Source organism: Mastomys coucha, unplaced genomic scaffold (genome assembly GCF_008632895.1).
Source record: "Mastomys coucha isolate ucsf_1 unplaced genomic scaffold, UCSF_Mcou_1 pScaffold23, whole genome shotgun sequence".
Classification (NCBI taxonomy): Eukaryota; Metazoa; Chordata; class Mammalia; order Rodentia; family Muridae; genus Mastomys; species Mastomys coucha.
The window spans coordinates 97,454,456-97,476,272 of NW_022196906.1; the positions used below are offsets into that span (position 1 = coordinate 97,454,456).

The 21,817-nt window shown below is 44.1% G+C and overlaps 1 long non-coding RNA gene across 1 annotated transcript; it reads right to left on the reverse strand.

Moving 5' to 3' along the window:
- Nucleotides 1–5,769: 5,769 nt before the first annotated feature.
- On the reverse strand, nucleotides 5,770–21,144 carry LOC116073858. Its single transcript, XR_004111945.1, has 3 exons — nucleotides 20,991–21,144; nucleotides 19,689–19,794; nucleotides 5,770–5,862 (listed from the first exon to the last, which is right to left on the reverse strand). It is a non-coding gene; the product is annotated as an uncharacterized LOC116073858 (long non-coding RNA).
- Between the last annotated feature and the right edge of the window lie 673 nt (nucleotides 21,145–21,817).

A 21,817-nucleotide genomic window follows, 5' to 3' on the forward strand; every position in this document is an offset into this window, starting at 1 on the left:
GTGCCCCTGGCAACACTGAGACCCTGTTTTCGTTTCTCCTTCATTAAATCGAGGTCAGGGCTCTTCTGCCTTGCTGCCTGGGCACACAGATTCATTATTTCAAGGCCAAAAAAGTACTTCATTTAAAAATGCCTATATCTGTGAGTAAACTTTCCTACATTCGCCATAGTGTTTGTTTTATTTTCCCATTGCACTAGGTCACCAGGACCATTGTCATGTGAGTATATACTGTATTCAGAGCATGCTCACTCTTACACCCCATGGCTCTCCCACTTCCCTACTCCCATCAGCTCCTTTTGTTCCTTGGATAGTTTTGCTTCTATTCCATGTCATATGTACACATACAATGAATATATATGTTCTAGGACGCACAAATGTTTTTGTCTTGAGGATTAAAAAAAAATGTATCTTTAAAAAAATCTTCACTAGTTTTCTTCTCTGTTGTTAGAAGTAAACTTTATACCATCATTAGAAAGTTATTAATTTTTTTTTAACCTCTGATGGATTTGGGGCCATTTTATTTCTTTTATATATTTTTTTAACGTCTGATGGATTTGGGGCAGTTTTATTCTTTTATCTATAATTGAAGTGACTTCATGTGCTCTTCCTTTTTCTTCCTAAACGTCCTGGGATTTGGAACTGTATTTGTTGGGTGAGAGTGAGCGAGTCAAGGAAAGACAGAACAAGCATGGAGAGGCACACTGTGTGGGTGGCTGCTCTTTGAACTTGAAAGCCTCTGCCGTGGTGCTGCCAGGCCAGAAACTATGTCACTCCCCAACTTACAATGTGACTTTTGACTCTCTGAACATCTTCCTCTTACCCTTTATTGATGCATCAGATAGAAAGAGAGAACTTGTACTTCATATCTTTTAAGATAAAAGTTGTCATGTCAAACAGGTGAAGAGAAATGAAACCTAGATAGGTAGAGAGCCTAGAAAGAATTACCACCCCCAACCATCCCTCCCTGATACTATAATACAGAGTTAAGATATTTGATATATTAAAAAAAAAGAAAAAAAAAAAAAGCTCATGGATCAAACCTCCCCAGACCTAGATTTTGCTTTCTGTCTACAATGGTTTTAAATCATGGACTTCTCAGAGGACCTAGAGAAAATTATGAATAGTATTTCACCTCAGAAAAATGCACACAGACAAATAGCTTTACTTACACTGTCAGGTGATTTGTAGATTTGCTCTTGACCAAGAAGGTAGAAGTTCCTCCTCCCTTCCTGTATTTCTGAATTTATGTCTTTTATTGTTTCCTATTATCTTCAAGATTTTTCCTTTAACATCCCCTGTGGTGGCAGCCCAATTTATAATAGCAAAACAACCAAGAAATTCTCCAAAAGGCCCACAGAGTAAAGAGTGAGTTACTAAGGAAGTTCTTCTCACACAATGGAATAATGTAACCATGAAGGTGAATCCATCATACTACACCCAGAAGTACGTGCAGCACCTAAAATACCAAGTATCTTGGATTTGGTTCTTGGGGTGATCATTCATTGTAGTGCTTTGAGAAGAGGAAGTCTGTCATCTAACATATTTTAATGGGATTATTCTGGGTGCTGTGCTGAGGATAGACTTCAAGGGGGCAGAGATGGGAACAAACAGAAATTGACAGGCTATTGGAGGAATTCAGGCAAAAAAAAATGTTGTCTTGGACTATGATGATGGCAATACAAATGCTGAGCAGTGATGGAGGTACTTTGAGGATACAACTCACAACATTTGATGGATGTCATTCAAAAAGAAAATTGAAGACAGAATCAAAATGAAGACAAGATGAGTCATTGTTTTATAACAAGAATAATAATACCACAATCATATAATGATACTGCAAAAATTGGAAGGATGGCAAAGCTAACAGATTCAGTGGCCCAGGGACTGTAGGCAGTATGAAAGGCGCAGTGACATCTCCTGACACAGTTGTCTCCCCTTGTCTGCTGGGGGGGGGGGAGGGAATGCTTCCTAAAGTGTGTACATACACATTATACTTCTTAGTTCCACCTGGTATGAATTATCCTTTTTTTCCAGAGTGTTCCCATGGTATAGGCTACCCACTCATTAGTTACTCAGTAGCCATCTTACTTATCAGATGAACTCACTCACTGTATCGGTGATTATGTTGAAGGAGCCCTTATTTTGCTTAATGATGACACAAAGCATAAGATTAGTAACAGTGGCAATTGGGCACCAGATTCCACAGTTAGGTTACAGCTTTAGGGACAATCTCCCTCCTGTTGTTGGGAGGCCCACATGGAGACTCAGCTGCACATCTGCTACACATGTGACAGGCTCCTCAGTCCAATCCGTGTATGCTCTTTGGTTGGTGGCTCAGTTTCTGAGAGCTCCCAGGGGTCCAAGTTCCTTGACTCTGTTGGTTTTCCTGTGGAGTTCCTATCCCCTTCAGGGCCTTCAATTCTTCCCCCAACACTTTGGATGTCCCCAACCTCCATCCAATGTTTGGCTGTGGGAATATCTGCATCTGTTTCAGTCAGCTGCTGGGCAGAGCCTCTCAGAAGACAGTTATGCTAGGCTACTGTCTGCAAGCATAACAGAGTACCACTAATAGTGTCAGGGACTGGTGCTTGCCCATGGGAGGGATCTCAAATTGGGCCACTTATTGGTTGGCCTCCATCTTTGTCCCTGCATTTCTTTTAGACAGGATGTGTTTTGTGGGCGGATTGGGGTTCTTATCCCTCCACTGAAGGTCCTGCCTGGCTACAGGAAGTGGCCTCTTCAGGTTCCAGATCCCCACTGCTAGGCAGCTTGGCTAAAGTCACCTGCATTGACTCCTAGGCAGCTTGGCTAAAGTCACCTGCATTGACTCCTAGGCAGCTTGGCTAAAGTCACCTGCATTGACTCCTGGGAGCTTGGCTAAAGTCACCTGCATTGACTCCTGGGAGCCTCCCCCATTCCAGGTCTCTGGGACTTCCTAAAGATTTCCCCCACTGCCCACCCCCAGCAGCTGAAGATTTCCTTTCATTCTCTTGGTTCTCTGGGCCATTCTCCTGTCTTTCCCCACACTTGATTCTGGCCCTTCAATCCCCTTACCCCTCTCCTCTACCACCCAATGTCCTCCCTCCCTCTGCCTCCTATGGCTATTTTATTTCCCCTTCTAAGTGAGATTCAAGCACCCTTTCTTGGGCCTTTCTTCTTGTTTAACTTCTTAAATAATTTCACTAACCATATATCCAACAGTGGGCTAATAACAAAAATGTATATATAAAGAAGTCAAGAAGTTAGACACCAAAAAACCCCAAAGAACCCAATTTTAAAATAGGGGTACAGAGCTAAACAGAGAATTCCCAACAAAGGAATCTCAAGTGGCTGAGAAGCACTTAAAGAAATGTTCAACATCTTTAGTCATCAGGGATGATTCAAATCAAAATGACCCTGAGATTCTACCCTACACCAATCAGAATGGTTAAAATCAAAAATTCAAGTGACAGCACATGCTGGCAAAGATGTGGTGGAAGGGGAGCACTTCTCCATCACTGGTGGGAGTGCAAGCTCGTATAACCACTCTGGAAATCAATCTGAAGGTTTCTCAGAAAATTGAAAATAGTTCTACCTCAAGACCCAACTATACAACTCTTGGGCATATACTCAAAAGATGCTCTACCATACCACAAGGACACATGCTCCACTATGTTCATAGCAGCTTTATTCATAATAGTCAGGAACTGGAAACAACCCAGATGTCCTTCAACAGAGGAATGGATACAGAAAATGTTTGTTTACACAATGGAATACTATTCAACTATTAAAAACAGTGACATCATGAAACTTGCAGGAAGATGGATGAAGCTAGAAAATATCATACTGAGTGAGGTAACCCAGACCCAAAAGGACATGTATGGCATGTACTCACTGATAAATAGATATTAGCCATAAAATACAGGATAGCCACAATAGGTTTCTTATTAGAACCTGTTATCCAAATGAGACCATTATTATTACTTCTTGACAATCTGCTAGAGTCTCTTCAAGTCTATTTTTTATTCATAGTTCTTACATCATTGCCAAACTAATTTACTATGATTATCTGTTTTAAATTGTTAGTTAATCTGCTACCACACTTGCTCTTTATTTGTGTCGTATCTAGAGCTGAGCGATATAGACCCTTCAGGTACCAGGTTGCTGCCCTGGGTCCCCAAGAGAAGGGTACAGCAGACGTAGGAGAAGAAAAGTTCCAGATTCCTTACCTTTTAACAGCTTTATGTGGTGTGATTTCCCAATGGTAATATTTCTTTTACAAAAGAATTCACCTCCTATAATATGCTAGAAAAATAACACCGGCCAAGTTTATCTCTTCTGTGGGATTTTCTTGTCTCCAAACTGAATTTTATTTTCCTTACCTTTGCAGTGTTTATTTTTATTTCCAGGTGGATATTGTTAGGAGCGGATTCTTTATAACAGTTTTTAGTGACACATATTAATTGCATGTAATGTTTCACGATGCTATTTTCATCCGTGTAAATATGCACTTCAATCATAGATCTCTCCATTATCCTCTCTCTACCCTCCCTTCTTCCTACAAGCTTTCTGCTTTCATGTGTGTGTGGGGGGGGTGGTTATTTGGTAGAGCAATGAAGTCAGTATAACATTTAAGCTTTGGCATGGTCATTTATCACTGCTTTTAGTCAGATTTATAATGAGAATTGAGAGCAAAAGAGAAGTATAAAGTTTTTTAAAAGTTTATTTAGGATTATGAAGGCATTTAAAGCAGTAGACCAAGCAAGGGGGACAGATCAATTGTTAAAGTTACGGGAGCCAGTAAGGAGAATCCAACATTTGTCACCAGAAAGGTGCATTTGCATTTGGGCTCCATCCCACCAGAGCTTCCATGGTACATGTAATTTCATATCAAAGGGGAGTGTCTGAAGTAAGGGTGTGGGTAGGATGTTTTGGCATGAAGTGCCTGCCTAAAGAAGTGGTTTCCCATGTTCATACATGCAGGTATGCAGAGTCTACGATCTCTGGCCAGCCCTTTCAACCACAGTAGACAATAACTTATGAAATTGTGAGTCAGAACATACGTTTCCTCCTATACAGTGGTACTATCAAGTACTTGGGGTTACCATGGTGCAAAAGCAGCCAACACATGAGCTAACACACAAACTTATAAAAGTGCCCGGGACCCAGTTAGTGCTGTATATGTGTTAGCTGTTATGAGTAGTATAGTAGCTGTTATGAGTAGTATTACTGCAGTGTATTATTATGGCTATTGTTATTGTTGTTGACGCCATTATTGTTCAGTATTGGGCATGGGCAAAATAAAGCAATAGCCCTACAAAAAGCTAGCAAGGGTTACACAGTATGTGATCTTACTTTAATGGATGCCTCACATGTTTTACCTTATTTCCCTACACTTGGTTAGCTCTTTCAAGTCATCTACTGTGGCTTTAACTATACAATTTATTTTTTTTCCAGTTTCTTGTATTTCTTCTTCATTTGAGCTTTAAAGTCCGTGAAGTTAAGGATGAGATGTTTTATTGACAACCATATGCTCCATTTCTAGCATAGTGCCCGGCACAGTGGCCATCCAACACAGCATGGTGAATGGATGCCAGCTGGGAATAGATTAGTCTTGTTCAGAGGTCACAACTTCAGTGGAAGAAGTTGGAGAAGCCTTTCATGTCCATGTGCCCTAGGCCAAGAGGGAGAATGAAAAGCTGGACTCTGCAGGTACTCTAATCTCCTCTGTGGGCCAGGAGAATGAATGTGCAGCCTCATGGCGGGATCAACAGCAGCAGTCTGTTTTATATACCTCACGAAGGTGGCTTGTGGAGGTCCATGGGAAAGGGTGACTGCATCCTGTAGGCATCTGGAGTCTTCTGGTCAACAGACCAAATGTAGCTGTATGACGGGATCAAACACACCCATTTTCTCAATACCTTCAACAACCCCCTTCCAAACCCTTTTTCTTAAATTACATATTGCCTTTTCAATATGGCTCAGGGAATGAAGTATAATCTTGATTGTGACCATTCCTAAACCCTACCATGTTTATGAGAAAGTAATTTCCTAACCAAATGGACAATACCAAAGAGCCAACCGTAGCATCACGTGGCATGCATCTGCCTAGTTACTTATAAGATGGAATTAAAGAATATGGCAAATCCTGGTCTTTTACTTCTTATCTAAGTGTGATGGTTTGAATAGATTTGGCCCTCACAGACTCATATGTTTGAATGCTTGACCCACAGGGAATGGCACTATAGGAGGTGTGGCATCATTAGAGGAGGTATGGCCCTGTTGGAGGAAGTCTTTCACTATGGATGTGAGTCTTTGGGGTCACATATATACGTTTGAGTGACAGGTAAGACAGCATCTCCTCCTGGTTGCCTTCAGATCAAGATGTAGAATGCTTGACTCCTTCAGCACCAAGTCTGCCTACACAGTGCCATGCTTCCTATCATGATGAACCTCTGAAATTAGAAGCCAGCCTAAATTAAATGTTTGCCTTTATAAGAGTTGCCTTGGTCATGGTATCTCTTCACAGCAATGAAAATCCTAACTAAGATACTAGAGACCTGCAGGACCCTAACTAAACACCTAGATCTTGGTGGGTATGAAAGCTGTGAGTCTGCTGAGCCAGAATCCACATGGCCTTCTTTCAGTGTGAATTCACAAAACACAGGGATTTGTTGTTTGAATCATGAGAGAATGCAAGGCAGAGTTTCAATGCAGTGACCTTGATACTTAAGCAGACTTTACTCCCGAGGAGAAAAGGATGGAGGCAGTAGAATGAGAGGTAAGCAGTAGTCCTTTGATAATTTCATCTACTAATGGTCAGCTGGAAATGCCTCATGACTATGTGAGGACGAGGTAACAAAGGTTCTTCTCAACCTGTGTACTTCATATCACCTCATATGCACATGAACACACCTGTCCTGATGAGCATATTGTCAGCACCTCATACTCATGTGCACACATCTGTCCTGATGAGTGTATTGTAGTCCTCAGAGGTAGCTACTACTTCAACACCTGTGACAGACTGTAGTGTCCAAAGATGGTTGCACCATCATCTCCCATACCACATGCACTCTTAGAACACAGCATTCCTTCATCAGCAGATGGGCTCTGTGTCTCCGCTGCTTAAGTCTGCATAGGACTTTGACTACTTTAACTGAAAGAGTATGGCAGAAGTGACTCCTGGATTCCAAGGCTAGATCACAAAATGTCATGCCTTCTTCACTGGGACACTCTTTTAGAAACCCCACAACAAAGCCCAAGTAGAGGTGAAGAGGCCATGTGGAGAGAAATTGAGATCTTGGCCCCACGGCCCTAGCTGAGTTCTGATCTGACAGGCATTAACCTGGCTATTGCGTAAATGGTGTGTTTGTCATCTTTCAATCACTATAATAATATACCTGACATACTAGATTTATTAAGAAAGGTATTTATTTTGGCTTATAGTCCATAGTCAACTGGGCCCATCATTTTGGGCCTGTGCATTATGGTGGTAGCATCTGATGGGTCAAAACAGGTTCTATCACAAATCAAGGAGGAAGAGAAGAGAAAAGAAGAGAAGAGAAGAGAAGGGGAGGGGCGGGGAGAGGAAAGAAAAGAAAAAAGAGAAAAAGAAAAAGTCTGTGACCTGTAGACCTCTTCTAGGGCTTATGTGCAATGATCTAATAGCCTCTCACCAGACCTCTCCCCCTAATAATATCACCCCAGAGATTTAACATATTATAATCAACTGTGCATCCAACCATGGCAGGAGAAACCTAGGAAGTTTGCCAGTCGCCCTTTTTAAAATCAAGATACCACAGCTCATGCTGCATAAAGAGGTGGCAATACATTCCTTCCAACCTCTGCCAAAGCTTCAGATCTGAGAATAAATTAAGTGAGTACTCTTTTAAGCCAACATGATTTAGGAGTAGTTTCCTGTTGTGCTGGTTAGTTTGCATACATGTGCATGTGAACCTCACACAAGCTAGAGTTATTTGGGAAAAAGAACTGTCAATCATGAAAATGGCTCCATAAGACTAGTGTATAGGTAAGTCTGTAATTCATTTTCTTAATTAGTGATTGATATGTGAGGGCCCAGCCCTGGCTTGTGGTCCTGGATGCTATAAGAAAACAGGCGGAGCTAGCCACGAGAGAATAAGCCAGTAATCAGGAGTCCTCCATGGCCTCTGATTCAGTTCCTACCTCCAGGTTCCTGAACTGTCTTACCCATGTAATGAACTCCATGTTACAAGATAGAATTAACCCACTCCTTCTCAATTTGCTTTTGGCCATGATGTTTCATCATATCAATAGAAACCCTAAGACATCTATGCAGGAATGTATGGGAGATACTGTCTAGTCAGTGTGAGTCTTGGAGGCAGTAGCGGCATAGAGGCAGCATGAGAGCTGGTGTGAAGCATCGTATTGTATTATATGAACGAACTTGAGTATGGATAGCGATGACTCTTCTATCCCATTGCTGCGTGAATTTCTATAACCACCATGCTATCTTCAGCCCCAAGCTTCAATAATAAAAGGAGAGAGAGGAGAGACTGCTGCAATTGGGTCTATACCTAGAAATCTGGTAAAAGGAATTCCACTCTGCTAGGGCTAATGGGCGAGGTGAGAATGTCAGGCTTCAGCTTAAAATGATGTGGTAAATCTTCCGGAGTGTCACAATGGGGATGAGATCCTCCCTCTTCAAATACCTCCCTCTTAGTTGCCAAATCCTGTCAGACAGTTGGATCAAAACTATCTGTAATGTTCCACTTGTGAGTTTTCTATTTCAGTGATTATTTGTGCACCCCTCCCCCAAACCCCATGCTTTTCTTATGGCCTTTTAGGCCCTGGAGGCTTTTATGGATCCAAACAGTCACAGAAATAGACTTTGAAAGCATCTCTAGGAGTGGATTAGAGATGATGCAATGAGCCATTACAACAAAGATGACTTGGGAAGCTCCCCGGGATTCTCAAGAGTATCCCAGGTTCACCCCTCTGCCAAACCCGGAGACTTTAGGGAGTTGTGGAGAAATTGGGAAGAGGGGACTCCACACTGAAGTGCCTCTGCATTAAAGTTGAGCCACATTGAGCCTTATTTTTGTAATTTTGACACGGCATGCAGCCGAGGCCTCTGCCTGCCTGACCTTCCTTCCTGCCTAAACCAGCATTGTGAGCTGTTGGTTTTGTCTGGGTAATTTTCAAATCCTCCTTAATAATTATTTACAGAAAGTCCTTTCCCCATTAACATACATATGCTGCATGTACACATACACATACTATCCTAGGTTGGAAATTTTGGGTAAACTTTTGAGTGTCTATGTATACATGTTCATGTATGTACAGGTGCATGTTTGTGTCCATGCATGCAGAGGTCAGAGATTGAGTCAGGTGTCTTTCTCTGTCGCTCTTCATCTTATTTCCTGAATCAGGGATTCTCACAGAACCTAGGAGAGCTTGCCACTTTAACTATACTGGCTGGCAAACAAGCCCCAGGGATTCACCCATCTCCGAGTCTTCAATGCCAGACTTAGGAGTATACCACTGTGCCTGGTATGGTGGGTTCTGAGGATTAACTCAGATCCTCATGAACAATACAATCACACGTAACCATCCCTGACATCATTGGGCAGCATTGCCAGTGCCCTTCAAGCTCCCTTCACATTGACTCCCAGCCCACTGGATCCCCTGCAACAACATGAGTGGTCGATTGTCTATGGGGTGGGAGTTCATGTTCAGAACTGTATCTCCACAATCATGCTCAAGCCACATTCAAGGTTGCACGGAGCCCTTTATCACCCTCTGTCATGGGATTTCACCTTCTTTTCAAGGAATAGGATGCTATCCTGAGAATTTCCCAAAATTCAGTGGAGCGTGATTTGTGAGCAAAGACAAAAGATGAAGCATCGGGTCTGATGGAGACCCTAAAGACAGAGTGCCACTTAAACTCAGTTTCTCTCAATAGATAGAAAGAAAATTGTGGTCCAGAAAGACCTTTGATCAAATAGCCAAGTAATGAGGCTCAGGCTTATAACTCTTTTTGCTACACAGCAATATATGCCTCTCTACCTTCATCTATAGAAGGAAGAACAGACAAACCAACTCCCTTACATGGGATGTTATCCTCCCAAGAAGAAGGAAAACCAGAGATTTTCTCCCAGCCGAGTTCACCCCTTCCCCTCGAGGATAGTTTGATATAGTGTATTTGTTCTTTCATTAATTCAATCCTTTGCACTTCCCAAGTGTCTATAGAATAGCTATTATATGCTTGTCATTGTTCTATTTCCTGGAGGCACATATAACAATAAGCAAAAACATAGTGTAGCAAGATGGTTCAGTGGGTAGAACAAGCCTGATGACCTGAGTTCATTTCCCCAGGATGCACACACACTTTGGGAAGAGGGAACTGACTTCTATAAGTTGTCCTCTGACTTCCTCATGGGTGCCATAGCACATGTGTGCGCCCCCACAGCAAACAGTAATACATGTAATAAAAACTTTAAAGGAAAATCCATGTCCTCATCTGGCTTATATTTTTTGAGAAATAAGACAAATAAAATCCTACATATTAAGGGAGGGTAGTGGCTGGAGTTCTGGGAAAACCAAACCAGAAAAGAGAACACAGGGGCCAGGCAAGGTAGTGTCTCACCAAAGTGGTGTCCTGATTTTAATAGTATACTAGTCAGGGCTCTCTGTAGAGGAAGATCAGTAGACTATAAAGGTTGGAAGGTTCCTTAGATTGACTGACATGGTATGGGCCAGATTGTCCAACAATGGCCCTCTGCATGCAGGAGAGGCAGAGACCCCTAGGGTCTGCTCAATCTGAGTAGCTCCATATCTCAGCAGCTCCAACCCAGCTCTGCTGGCCTTGAAGCCCCCTGGAGAGTGGCTTATATTCAGTCCTCAGGGAAAGGCCAAAGAAACTGGAGTCAGATGGTGGTGAGATAATGGCAGCAGCCACCAACCCAGTAAGGAAGGTGACCCGCTCACTCACACAACCTTCTCCTGGCTTCCCTCCATCACCAATCCCATCAACCTTGGTGGTGCCATCTGTCAATCATTACTGGAGATATATCCCCTCAGACACACAGAGGCCCCAGACCTCTCTTAGTCCAGTCTAGCTGACAATTAAGAGCACAAGTGTGAAATGTCCCCCGCCTCAAGCTCATGTGTTTAAAGCCTATGCCCTAGATGGTGGTACTGCATTGGGGAGTTCTAGACACTTGGAGAAGTGAGGCCTAGCTGAAGAAACTGGGTATCTAGGGGTAGTCCATGGCATTACCTTGTCACTTGTCCCTTCTTGTCTCTCTCTGCTTCGTGTCCATCAGGCACATACATCTGCCATAGTGATGGTTTGCTGATGCCCCTGGGTTCAAGGACCATGGACTTAACCATTGTAATCAAAATGACTGTGTCTTCTCTTTAAGTTGTTTCTTTCTAGTATCTGGTAACAACGCAGATAAACCTGAGTGGTGCAGGTGGATAGAAACCAATTCCTGAGGTGAGTAAAGAGGCAAACCATGAAGGTCTCTGGGTTTTAATGAAGGAGGGCACCCCAGCAGAGAAGCCAAAATGGCTCCAGGTGGGTATAGCAGTAGACATGGAGGGAAAGCAGCCGAAGAGGATGGTAAAGAAGTTTTAGATGTGTTGTCACCAGAGCTCATTCTGCCAAGTGTAGACAGTGAAGCCACTGAGGGTTTATGCCGAGGAGTGCTACACAGTGAGTGATGGCTAAGTAGGACTCTATTGAACTGGTTCTAAGAGCGGTAAGGAAGAAGTATGATTCTTGCTAATTGTGGATTAGGATATCATGGGGTGAGGAACTGGGGATTCATCCTTGTCCCACTGCAAGCAGTGAAGTGGTTAAGTTGGGATTCATTTCAGTCTAAAGGAATTTAATTACTACAAAAATGAGTGAATCTAAGTGGTCAAAATTATGCTGAGATTCTTTCCTACGGCTCATACGTTGAGGAGCTGTACCTCTTCTTGAGTGCAAGCAAGGGCTATGGCTACACTGGCAGCTCTGTGGGGAGCTGGCATCAGGTGGCCTTTGAGCTGATTCATTCATTATCTTCCTGGTCTTTGGAATGCCTAGCTTCTTCCTAGACCTGACTTTCACGCTGTGAGAAACTCACACAGCAAAGGTAGAGCCAGGGACAGGACTTCCAGCAAATGGTTCCCACAGAATCCAGCTCTTAGTGATTCCAGTCCAGGCACGGGAATGAAGACAGAGTTTTGGACTTCTCTCTGTCTTTTTTCTTCGGTGTCATCCTCTATAAACCCCACGAGATGTGGACGTCTTAGATTTACCTAGTATTAAGAAGACCACAAGCAATTTCTGTGGAGATTTCTCTGCCAGAGACACTTCGACCATAGCTCCAAAGATATTTCACAGAGAAAAAGAGGTCAGGATTGCCTGAGAATGCTGGTCTTCTTTTTAAAGTAGTCATGACTGGGTCAAAAATAAATGTTGGGTAGTGGGCATCATCGGAAAGCCCTGGGTGCTGCTGAGGAGACCTGAGATGTGGAAGCCAGCTCCCTCTCCCACAGCAAGGGGCAGCGATGAAGCCGCAAAGGTGTGCTGGGCAGGGAGGAGCTAGTCAGAGGTTGAGCCCAGTGGTGGAGAGCTGGTGAAGCTAACCTGCCCACTCCACTGACAAGCGGAATGGCAGGCAGAGGAGATGAGTAAGTGGAAGCCTCACCCTGGCTCTGAATTCTGAAAGGAAGCTTTCCCTCATCAAAGCAGTGATGTGAAGCCGATGATACAGGCAGCTCTAATAGAGCCTAGGGGACTTTAACAGAGCTCCTGAGCCCTGGATTTGAGGGCAGCTGGAGTTCACCTAATGTACCTTACTTCTTGGAAGAACAAAAATAAATATATACTACTTATCAACAACACCATCAAAACAACAACAACAACAACAACAACACATGATTTATTACCATTAATCCAAGGGCTTCTGGACCACAGGCTGAGCTGAACAGTTCATATATACCATTGTTAGTTGTTTGCTACATCTTTTCCAGTGTGTTTATTGCCTTCCATGCTGGCTTCTTCAACAGCTTTCTTTTTAAAAGAGCTTAGGCTCTTATCCTGTCTTATGCTAGAGAACCACCCTATGTGGCCAGAGCATGTTCATCTGGTCTCAAGGGTCTCTCTGCCAATGCCCCAGAACTGATAGTCGGTTGGATCAGCCTCTACCTAATGACTGAGAAAGATGGGAATGTAAACACCCTAGGAGACAGAATCCCCCAGCTCCCTCTGCCTCTGTGAGGTTGCTACATTCTTCTTGGAAGAAACCCTGTGCGGTTGAGGTAAAGTCACTCCCCAAGCTTGACAGCTCATTCCTCTTTGTTGTCCTGTCCCTGCCTGTCTTAGTTTCTGAAATAGGCATTTTTTTTCCACTCGTGAAATATCCTGACAGTTTTCACATTCAGTTGATTTCAGAGTTTTCTCTAGGGGGTTAACCTAAAACAGGGTCTTATGCAGTCTCCACTCCCATCCCCATGCAGCAGTAGGATCAATCCCATTTCAGAGAAATGGAATTCAGAGAAACTTTGGCTTTGAGTGGACTTCACTAGCTAAGACATACCTTGGCCTTGAAACTTGTCCGTTCTCTGCTCTGTTGTACTGATTTAGAGACACAACCTGTCTTAGGCTACTCCCCAAATCCCTTGGCATGTTGACTGGTCTAGCATGGGCTCATACTGACAGTGAAGTAAAGGTGGTCTTCCTCAAGCTGTCTATCCAAGCTATAACGCAGTAGAGTAAAGGTAACCCAGGCTCTTTGACGTTCTTCTCACTGAGGGCTAGAGTCTAGCTCCTCTCTCTTTGAATCTTGGCTAGCCCACAGCCACTGTGACATACAGACTTGGGAGGTGTGATCTGAAACTAGCTTTTGCCTTAGTGTTTTGGAGTCCTGAATATCCATGTGAAGGGCATATCAGTACTAAAGGAAGCCCCTGATAGCCACCGAAGAGTTCATGAGGAGACAGAGATACCTAACAACCTCCAGCCTTTTGAACCATCCAAGCTGGGGCCTCCACGTCACAGAACAGATGAGTCATTTCCCCCCGGCCTCATCTGAGTTCCTGACCCACACAACCCATGATCAGAAACCAAAGAAGTTGTTTAAATGGCACTAGATTTTGGGTAGTTTACGTATCGATAGATAACTGTTAATACCCAGACACACAGATCGGCATGGGAACACCTGGGTTGTCTATACCTACCAGCACTGGCAGCCTCAGCAGCTCCATCCTGCCCTTGCATCCCAAACTTCCTCACCCTGGCCTTGAACTTGAGAAGAGATGAACTCTTTTGAGTATCATCCACTCCCATCTGACTTCTGACAGGACAGTTGATCTGAGGCAGGGACCCACTGCTTGGGATCAACTAATCCTGAATAAACTTGTTCTGAAGTCTGTGTCCTCTAAGCACCCTAAATCTTTTTTCTTTTCTTTCTAACCAGCCTATAGATTATGTAGCCATTGTGGCTGGAACTCTAGCACCAAGCCACCATGAGACATGCTCTCATCTGTACAAAAGTCATGATGTAAGTGTGTCTTTCCTTCCTAACGTTGCCATTCCTCCACCTTGGACAAGGCACAACCTCTCCAAGTTTCCTAGCTTAGCTTTTGAAATGAGACAGCTGACTCATTTTATGGTATCCCTAGGATAATGACTTGCTTGGAAGGCTGGCATTCTGTGGCTCCTGTACATACCCATGCTATAAATCACACTACATACACAACACACATTTTTTAGTTCCCTTCTGTAGCACAGATATAGGCAGAAAGCACAGTGTAGGCTGTAGGTTGGGAGTGAGGCACATCTACCATTTACTACTTGGGTGGCCTTGGACAAAATGTTTACTTCTCAAATCCAAATTTTAATCTCCATACAAAATGAAAACTCCCATGCTCACCTTGGACAGTTTGTGCTGAGGATCAAGCTGAATAAAGACAAAAAGCAGTAACTGCTAATATTCTTAGCCTGGAAATATTTCCTTTGTAAATAATTCACATTATTTACTTCTACTTAAATTTAATTGGTCTGAGACAAAAAAAAAATATGACCCTATAAACAGACAGAGTATAGAATGCTATCAATTACTACACCCAACGTAAAAGATTGCATTCATTTTGAGCTCACAGGAAAGTGAACTCTTTGCAAACTACCGACTAAAGCATACAGCACACACCTTCTCTTGTCAAATCCCAGCCTGCCAAAGAGGCAAGGCTATCTCACACAGGCCCAGCAGGCTTCCTCCAGCTGTAGTCTGAGGTCATCTTCTCCACCTTCAAAAGCTTTTGAAGATGTGTCCGCCAAGAAGGAGGTCTCGGCCATTCCCACAATTCACCCGGTAAGCTGGGGCAAGATAAGCTTCTTTCATCTTAAGATCCCTGTGACAGTCAGCAAAACCAGGCTCCTGGTTCATTGCCAGGTAAGAGGGGAGCCTGGATCCTGAGGCTGGCTCTGCTTGCCACCAGCATTAGTGGCTTCAGTAACCTGGTCCTACTTGATCTGCTCAGCACTTGGCCTCTGAGTTTGCCTTATCTCATTGCTAAGACCTCCCACCCCAACTTTATCTAGGGGCATCAGAGCCCAAGTATTCACCTCTAACTCCACCTCTATTAATCACTTTTCTCATTGTTCTAACAAAAAACAAGGAAGGAAGAAGGAAGGAAGGATGGAAGGAAAGAAGGGAGGAAGGAAGGGGAGGAGGGAGGAGAAGAGAAGGTGGGTTTGTATGGGTTTCTAGTTCTAGGAGATAGGCTCTGTCATGGAAGGCATAGAGGTGAGCACTGAAGTTGGTCAATCTCATCAGGAGGCAGAGAGAGATGAGCACTGGACTCAACACCCTTTATCCTTTTCCCATTTTATTCAGTCTGCCTTCACAGGAAAGTGAACACCCTAGACAGCCCTGTCGGTGAGCAGCTCTTCTCTGCTTGGTTAAACTGGTCTAGAGACACCTTCACAGACACGCTCAGAGATGTGTACCCTAGGTGACTCCAAATCCCATCAAGTTGAGAGTGATGCTTAACTGTCACTTTATCTCAAAGCACAATACCACGACAGCTGACCAGGGGTATTGAATGGATGAATGAGGGATGAAGTGAATGGGTGTGTGGAGTGCACAGGCTAGCTCTTGTTTATGAAATGAATGGGTGTGTGGAGTACACAGGCTAGCTCTTCTGCATTCCACTACCGACATTGCCCCCCTCTAATGTTGTTACTCAGCAGTTCTTGAACTTGGCCTGAAGTGTTGGGGACAAAAGATAAGTTTTAAAGCCCTTGCCATCTATATTCTGCACCCACCACCATCCATCTTATGAGGAAGAAGGGAAGGGGGAAAGCAGTAGGCCAGCTGAGCTCCCAGACAATGAGGTGGTGATAATGGCAGGATTCAAACCCCTCCAAAGTTCTAGGTCTTTTCTGCTCTGTGGTAGCATTGCTCAGAGTTAGAATGCTGCCAGTTGGTGGAGAGGCAAAGGGAACGGGTGTGTGGCTTTTAGTCAAACTCTGTATCTGTCGAATGGCACCCAAGCCACGTTAGATAAATGGGTCCTCGCTTTCTGTTCCAGATGCTCTGGAACAGAGACAAGCAGTCACTCCACAGAGCTTGCTGGGGCAGCCTCTACGCTCCTGGCACCCAAGACAGATAAATCAGTCCTCAAGCTGGCCCTGAACAAGCTGTTGACAAAAGCTTCCTTGGCCTCTCTTTTCAGGGAATTGTTAAAAATGAATCTGCAGAATTTATATTTGCTTCAGAAGCATGGAAAAAAACCCAATTACCACGGAAGTGGATACCAGTTTGGAGTTTTAAGTTGCACCAGAGGAATTTGTACGAGAGAGAGAGAGAGAGAGAGAGAGAGAGAGAGAGAGAGAGAGAGAGAGAGAGAGAGAGAGAGAGAGAGAGAGAGAGACAGAGAGAGACAGAGAGACAGAGACAGAGACAGAGAGACAGAGAGACAGAGACAGAGACAGACAGAAACACAGAGACATAGAGAGACAGAGACAGACAGAGACATGGCCATCATACAGAACAATTGTAGTTGGAGGAAATTCCTAAAAACAGCATCAGGGGCTAGTGAGGAGGGGTCCAGAAAGGCCTGGACAGCTGGCCACACCACAAGCTTGGGCATTTCTCTCTATCACTGTCCCCCACCAAGCCAAACCATCCCAGAGCAGAACCTAGCAGCTTTTTGCCTAGCGGGAGTTTCAAGGTCCTAAGCTGAAAGACAACTGCGTGTTTGGTCTCAATTCAGAGCAAGTTTTAAACATCCAGGAGCTGTTAACTGGCCCCATTTTCCTTCTCACCCGAGATTCAACAATATCTAAAGGAATACTTGATTCAGTCCGAAGGGTTGGAGCTCTTTACCATGAGGACCCCTGGGAGATCTTACTCTGGGAAGGAGACATTAAAATGTGCAGCTTCCAACATTAGTGAAGATATTGTGGAATAACAAAAAGAAAAGAAAAGAAAAAAGAAACTGGGTTTTTATCCACTCTGAACATGTCACTGTCCCTCTGCTTCTGTGACTCATGCCTGGCTTCATATGTTTTAACCTTCTAACAGCTGCGGAGGGGTCGACATTTTACCTAGACTACTTGAGATTCTCAGAGGGAAGGGAAGTAAGTGGACTACTGTGTTTTCTCTCTCTGTCTCTCTGTCTCTCTCTCTCTCTTGTCTCTCTCTCTCTCTGTCTCTCTCTCTCTCTGTGTGTGTGTGTGTGTGTGTGTGTGTGTGTGTGTGTGTGATGTGTGTGAGTCAGAGTGTGTGTATGAGAGAGAAAGAGAGAGGGGGTTGCTTATTTCTTTGAGACAGGGTTTTATGTATAGCAAGCTGGCCTTAAAAACTCTATGTGACCAAAGATAACCTTGAACTCCTGCTCTTCCTACTTCTACCTCCAAAGTGCTGGGGTTATGGGTTGTGATGGTTTGTATATGAGAGAGAAAGAGAGAGGGAGTTGCTTATTTCTTTGAGACAGGGTTTTATGTATAGCAAGCTGGCCTTAAAAACTCTATGTGACCAAAGATAACCTTGAACTCCTGCTCTTCCTACTTCTACCTCCAAAGTGCTGGGGTTATGGGTTGTGATGGTTTGTATATGCTTGGCTCAGGGAGTGCTACACTTAGAAGGTGTGGCCCTGTTGGAGTGGGTATGGCCTTGTTGGAGTAGGCATGCCACTGTGGATGTGGGCTTTAAGACCCTCATCCTAGCTACCTGGAAGCCAGTATTCTGCTAGCAGCCTTCAGATGAAGATGTAGAACTCTCAGCTCCTCCTGCACCATGCCTGTCTGGAAGTTACCATGTTCTTGCCTTGGTGATAATAACTGAAACTCTGAACCTGTAAGCCTGCCCCAATTAAATGTTGTCCTTATAAGAGTTGCCTTGGTCATGGTGTCTGCTCACAGCAGTAAAACCCTAACTAAGACATGGGCCTATGCTACCACTCCCAGCCACTGCTTTTAAAACAACTAGACAGAAAATGTTCTAGAATTTTTAGGGGCAAATAATCATAAAAACTTTCCATCCCAACCTTACTCCATCCCTAGAAGTTCAGACCATCTGCATTGCCATTATTGCTTTTTAAAGACTAGGTCAGACTTTGTAGCTCAGTCTGACCTGGAACTATTGTAGCGCTGGCCCCATTCTTGCAATCTCTATACCTCACATCTCTGTAGAAGCAGACAAAGATGTCATGACATAGAAGGACCTATGTTCCCTCTACGTTCCACACCTGTACCCATTTCCTCAAGACATAGTCAGAGGAATGGTGATAAGGACCCACGGGACGATCTCCTGGATGCCTACTGAGAGGAAAACACAACTTCTTTGAGTTTTTCAAAATGAAGTGCTTCAGATTCTATGTGCTGATGCTTAGGTGCAAGTGGTCGTCGTCCTTACCTCTGCACCCTAGTGAAGATGAGGGGGTTTGTGTGTGTGTGTGTGTGTGTGTGTGTGTGTGTGTGTGTGTGTGCGTGCATGTTCATCCTAGCATGAGGATCATGCGGAGTGAGGGAGAAGTGGGACAGACTTCCCCTGAATCCTGTTGTCTATTGCTGCTGAAACTGTACTTCTCATGTTTGCAGAAACAGCATATTGAGATACAAAGTGCAAAGCTTCCTATGGAGGGCCTACACCAAGGGACAAGTGGAAAAAGTACTCACGAGTGGCATATAAATATTGGTCTCCAGTGTTGAGAACTGGAGGCTACAGGTATGACTTGTCAAGAAAGTGCTCGCCATACAAACATAGGGGCCTTAGCTCAGATCTCAGCTGCACGCATCTGCAGTCCACACCCTGGGAAGGCGGACACAGAGGCATCCTTGTGGCTCATTAGCCTTGATCAGTTGGTAAGGTTTACGTTAAAGGAGAGACCCGGTCTTAAAAACATGTACGAGATCGTAGAGGAGAAAGAACATTCAGTGCTCACTCCTTGCCTCTACACACACATGTACACATATGCAGGTATATCTGTGCGTACATATGTACACACACATATGCACACACTCTCTTGTGCACGCACACACACACACACACACTCACACTCACACATGCACACACATTCTTCATCTAGCACATTGAAGTCCTTGAGGCCTGACTAGGTGTAGTGGGAAAAGAATTTAAAAGCAGATGCATAGGTACGCAGACACGCAGTTACGCATGTATAGGAAAGCTGGGAATGGGACGGTTGTGCTTATTGTGATGTAGCACACTTACCTTGGGCACAAGCCCTGGGAAGTTGCTCCTTTTATTCTGTACAGCACAGCAGAGGGGAGCAGCTACATAGTTTCAGCAGGAGGTGTCTGTAGGCCAGGGGTCTCAGCTGTAAACACCCAGGAGGAGCAAGCTGCAGCTGTAGGCTTTGCACAGACTGCCAACATTCCCATTCAGACCAGAGGAAGGCCAGATTCACACAGGTCCCAGGCACTGACCTATACATAGCTGTGCTAATCTCAAGACTTCATCTCAGCCACACACATGGACGCCCACACAATTGAGAATTTTAGTCCCGCTAAGCTTCGGTATGAACCAAGCTATCTGTTAACACTGTACTGAAAGGTAAGCAATTTCAAAATATCTCTTAAAAAGATAAAAGGAGGTACTAGGTTTTTCTGTGTGGCTCCAGAGGTACACTATTTGAGTTTGTTTGAAGGCGGGGCTAGTCTTAAGCAAATCATGTCTGTTTTCACGTTCTGACCTTGGTGGTGGTGGGTGGGCTCTAGAGAATGAAGAAGGGACAGAGAATGAGAAAAAGGTCCTTTTGGCCAAATTCTGATGCTTATAAGACCTGAATATTCTGAGTGAAGTTGAGACTTAGTAAAAAAAAAAAAAAAAAGAGACACAGTCTCTCCCAAGGAACTCCGAACCTCCGAAATCTGTGTTTGGGTCAGCAAACAGCAAGGCTACCTACGGCCTTAGGCCTTAGGCATCTTTCCAAGAGTCACCCAGAAGTAAGGCTTCGAGGGCCTCTGAGCAGCATTCATACCTTCTACAACCTCCCAAAATATCCTGTCTACCAGGGGCAACAACTGCAGAGGATAAGCCAGCACTGCACCCGAGTCCAAGCCCTTCCCCGCCACGAGAAAGACTTGCAACAGTCTGACAGCAAGCCAGACAAGGTGATAGAAAAGAAAAAGCCCTCCCTGCTCTGCAATGGTCAATGTGGCGCTGCTCCTCTTCCCGTTCCTCCTCTCCCTCCTCCTCTTCTTCCCCCTCCTCCTTTCCCTTCTCCTCTCCTCTCTTCCCCTTCTTCTCTCTTAAACATTATAGTTACAAAAAGTTCAAAATATAGAAAAATAGAAATTTTAGCCCGCTGACCACCATTTGCTCATCTCTGAATCCAGCATTATCGACATTTTAACCCAAGCATCCTGTCGACCTCTCTCATCATTCAGTTTTTAGATAAATCATTCCAAACCCATTCAACATAAACCACAGACACTTGACTATTTGGAACACATATTTAAGAATTAAGGGTATTCTCTTAGGAAACTGGTAGCTCTTCAGCACTGTCCTTACCTGATTTCTAGCTGAGGAAACTGTTCAGTGCCTGGAGATCTCTTAGAAGCTGGCAAGGAAGCCTTACTGCGGGTAGCTGTTGGGCATCAGCGGAGGAGGATGAGGAGTACTGCCGAGCTATGGCTGAGCATCAATCAGGTGGCAGCTCTTAGAGAAACCACTAGACATATGAGAAATACATAATATGGAAAGTAAAATACTTTCCATTTAAGAAAAAAAAATACCTTAAAGAAGTAAAAAGATAACCAAGGCTTTTACAAGTCCACACGACTCAGCCATGGTTTTCATTAGTGAAGAGCACCTCCGGGTCAATACAAAGATGAGCATCTCTTTATGAAATGGGATATCTTAAAGTCAGCTGATGTTTTACCAGCCTGGTTCCTCTTCTTTGCCTTCTTTCCCTTCGGTAATGTCCCCTCTACCACCTGACAGAGCTGTCAGGCAGGGACAGGCATGTGACCAAAATGTCTCAGTCCTGGACACACCTATCCAGCCAGACATTAGAATCATCTTAAGATGCTATAGCTACTGCATATCCATGAGATTAAAGCAACATTGCCCACCCGACTCACCCCACCCCAACCTCCCCCCTCCCCTCCCCCTCGTTGGAATCATTGGCTACAAGGATCACATGGAGCTGAAGCCATTTTCCCTTTTTTTGTCTATCTTTAACCATATAACATACATGCAACATAAAATTAACATCTTGAGGCTGGAGAGATCACTTAGTGGTTAAGAGCACTGACCCTCTTGCAGAGGACCTAGGTTGAGTTCCCAGGTCACATATGGATGCTTCTAAGTGTCTGTAGCTCCAACTCCTGAGGACC